The following is a 4,433-nucleotide window of genomic DNA, read 5'->3' as shown; positions in this document are numbered from 1 at the left end:
ATAACAATCTTTTAAAATAATTCTTTACTACATGATCAGAAATGTATCATTCACCCTTGTCATTTTTTATGAACTTTGGTCATAATGAACATTATACTTTGAAAACCTTCCTACTGTTACTATCTTTGAGAAGGGACACTTTGGGTAATCAATAATTCCCATCATAGATCAAGTAGTTGTCTTTACTTCTGAGCTATGAATGCATGACAATTTGAACTCAGCATTAGAAAAGGCTGGGGTTCAAATCTCCACCTAGTTATGCATCAATTCAACTCTCTAAGTCTGTTTTCCTCATTTGCAAAGGGAAAATAATAACCATTTTATCTACCTCATAATATTTCTGTGAATATTTAATGAGAACAATGAGCAAACTCTTTGAAAATCTTAAAATGTTTCAAAAATTATTAGTACCTACATAGACGTCTAAACTTTAATAGGTAACAGGTAAAAAATATAAAGAGACCAATTTACATAAATTTATTCATGATATTTTCTTCTTTAGAAATAATTGAGGGATACTAGGAAGATACGAGGTATGATCCTAAATATTTTTCAAATCATTGTGAAGTTACATGGCTCTCATGTCATTTAATAACATAGTCTCTGAAGAATTAAAACTGAAGATTGTCCAAAATCAATGGACTTGTGTATAAAGAGTGAGAAAAGATTGTACCACATTGCCAGCTAAGATTTTTATAAGAGAAGTGACATAAAGGGTCTTATTAGAGAAATGTATTACTAGATGAGAAGATAGACCAATTGTGTGGTAAGAATAAAGGATAACTATCGGATACCTCCAATACCCCATTGGTAGAACTATAAGAAGAGAGCCTGGGATTTTACCACAGGTACCAATATATTGAATAGCATTAAGTAGTGGTTCATAGGGCAGCTAAGTAGCACATTGGAGAGAACCCTGGACCTGGAGTCAGAAAATCCTGATTTAGAATTCAAATTCAGAAATTTACTGGCTGTGTGATTATAGGCAAGTCATTTAACTTCTCTTTCTCCCAGTTGCTTCATCTGTAAAATGGGAATGATAATAGCAGCTCCTTCCAAGAGTTCCAAGAGTGCTTTGAGCACCAGATATATAGTACTTGTAAAGTACTTAATCCAGTGTCTGGCACATAGTAAACTGTATAAATATTAGCAATTATTTATTGACCTACTCCTCGTAAGTTTTAGGGAGGTAAGGCAGCCTTGAAAGAAAGGGTAAGTATTTTGTTTTTCTGACCTCACTATTCCCAATATCTCAGAAACATGAGCAGGATTTTGGGGGACCAGGGTGGTAATCCATCCCTTTATATCAGAAGTGAGGATTTCTTTTTATGTCTATGACCACTGATGTTGACCTAAAATCAAGGGAAATAGAAAATGGTGCATTGAGCAGACCACTGAATAGAATTTATAGGAAGGCCTAGGTAATAGTTACAGGAAGATTTAAGCTAGAATGGCTTTGATCTGCATGAATAGAAAGAATGTCTCTTTTGATGAGATTAAAATGAACTAAAATAAAGATGTTTGAAATATCAATGTCAAGTAAAGGAAAGTAATAAATGTTGGAGGGGATGTGGCAAAATTGGGATATTAATGCCTTGCTGGAAGAGTTGTGAATTGATCCAACCATTCTGGAAGGAAATTTGGGATTATACCCTAAGAGTGCTAAAAGATTGTCTTCCCTTTGACCCAGCCATACCACTGCTGGATTTGTACCCCAAAGAAATAATAAGGAAAAAGACATGTACAAAAATATTAATAGCCACATTCTTTGTGGTGGCAAAAAATTGGAAAATGAGGGGGGATCCATTGATTGCGGAATGACTGAACTAATTGTGGTGTCTGTTGGTTATGGAATACTAATGTGCTCAAAGGAATAAAGAACTGGAGGAATTCCATGTGAACTGGAATGACCTCCAGGAATTAATGCAGAGTGAAAGGAGCAGAACCAGGAGAATGTTGTATACAGAGACAGATACACTGTGGTACAATTGAATGTAATAGACTTCTCTACTAGCAGCAATGGAAGGATCCAGGACAATTCTGAGGGACTTATGAGAAAGAATACTATCCACATAGAAAGAAAGAACTGTGAGAGTAGAAACACAGAAGAAAAAAATTTCCTTGACCACATGGTTAGATGGAGATATGATTGGGGATATAGACTCTTAATGATCATTCTATTGCAAATATTAATAATATGGAAATAGGTCTTGATCAATAATAAATGTAAAGCCCAGTGGAATTGCTTGTTGGCTACAGGAGGGAGGAGGAATGAGGGGAGGGAAAGAATATGAATCATGTAACCATGGAAAAATATTCTTAATTAATTAATTAATTAATTGAATTTAAGAAGAAACAAAGGAAAAAAAGAAATAGTGTCAAAAGGAATAACCAAGTCTTGCAAAATATTACTTGACTGAGTGTAGATGCTGGATGACTGAAGCATGAATTAGATTCTTTATCACCTTCGTTATATTTTAATAATAATTTGAAAAGCAGATTTTAAAAGGATTATTGCACTGCAAATAAATATGGACGATTTCTTCTCATTAAAAGGGGTATTCTGGCCCTGTAAAAGCAATTCTAGGAAAGATCCAGTAGATGGCATAAATATGCTTTGTTTTAAGAAGTAGACCAGCATTAGTAATTGGAACAAGAATACTGGAGCTCTCCAGACAGGATAAGGCAGAGGGAGTGGGCGTGTTCTCAGATGCTGCTAAAAAACTGATACAGGTCTTGATTTGGAATTAGGCCCTGTCTTTTGTAAACAGAAATGTCTGACTTCATCTGTTTGTTATTTGTGGTTTCTGAGCCTTTATAGGAATAGAATGGTAAGTCGCCAGTGTACCTCATAAATATCTGTATTTTAATCAAATACGAGTGACATTATGTATGAACACACATATAAAAATTAAACAAACAAAATGATGGATCTGACCTAATCCCACAAAATTCAGGGAAATTCATTGCCAAAGGCTTGTCTATAACCTTTTATCATGTAATCTCCCTGATATAGGAAACCAGTCACTATTTGGAGCGTTCCCAAACACAGAAAGATTCATGATGATTACTCACAAAAGAAATCATAAACCAAATCTAATAATTATATCCAGGCACTAGCATAGCTGATTTCCTTACCCATACAACAGTACTCTACTCTTATCATCTACATGCCACAAACCTGTGTCAGCTCTTCTCTAAGTTGCCCTCTACCCTTGACCCTCATCCTGCCTTTTCTGAGGAATCTTCATGACCAATAGGCATAAACGTCTCCCAGTTTTATGATGAAAGAAACAAGTAAGAATATTTTTAAGTAACTTCCCTGATCTAATGTTGGAAATCATTGATTAATGTTGATTGTATCGGTAATGTATACATACATTTAGGCATTGTACAATCAAAACTGATTATTAAAAATTGTAGGTTTCTATAGAAGTTAATTCTCATAAATGTCTCTTTTTTACATATTACATTCTTATTCTCTCACTCTTCTTAAACTCATTTCTCTTTTAGCGATGGTATACTTTGATTTAAGTCTTCTGGCAAATCCCAAAGCACTGTATTCTCTAATCTGACTCCCACAGCTTGCTCTCCAAAATAGTTATTTTAAAGGTCTCCCTTCCAAGAACTTTCCTCCTCACTTCAAGCTCCAAAATACTGAGGTGAATTACGATTCGGCTTTTTCATCTGTGAAGGAAATACAAAAGGGAAGATGGCCTTTAAGGTTCTGTATGACTAAGGTTCTTTGATTCTATTACCCAAATAATCATTCATGCACATACTCCCTCCTCCAATCATCATGTATATGTACAACACACATACATAGAGACACACAGAGAGAAAGAGAGGGAGAGCATCACCATAGACAAGTTCAGGAATCCCAAATCACAAAATGTTTATAATTTTCTTATATTTATAGATTCAATGCTTCCCACATAATAGGTGCTTGCTTTTTCAGAATTTCATCAGTTAATGATTCAAAGATATTCTTCACTGTTGGTTTCTCCACATTTATTCTGCTCTAATTATTTAATTTCTCTTCATTACTCCTAGTGGAGTTACAATAGGTTTGTAAATGAATTCACCCAAGTGACTCTTAACATACTTTCCTACATGGAATACCTTTCTTTTGATACACATACATTTTATATTCTCTGATGTCACAATGTACAGAAAAATACATGAATTTTTATTTTCCTTTCGAACCTCTCTATATTGATTACTTCACCATAGTTAAATGCATTGCCATATCGTTTTTCTTCTTGGAGAGCAAGAATATCTAAACTTTATTGGTTTCTTCTGTTATTCAATAACAATGTTGCCAAATTATAGATTTGTAAAAAAAATTTTATTTGTTTGTTTTTAGATATTTTTCCATGGTTACACGATTTACTTTGTCTCCCTCCCCTCTTCCCTGCCCTCTCCCAGAGCTG

Source organism: Gracilinanus agilis, chromosome 1, assembly GCF_016433145.1.
Source record: "Gracilinanus agilis isolate LMUSP501 chromosome 1, AgileGrace, whole genome shotgun sequence".
Classification (NCBI taxonomy): domain Eukaryota; kingdom Metazoa; phylum Chordata; class Mammalia; order Didelphimorphia; family Didelphidae; genus Gracilinanus; species Gracilinanus agilis.
The sequence above is the reverse complement of the archived record's forward strand: the minus strand, read 5'-3'. Positions refer to the sequence as shown.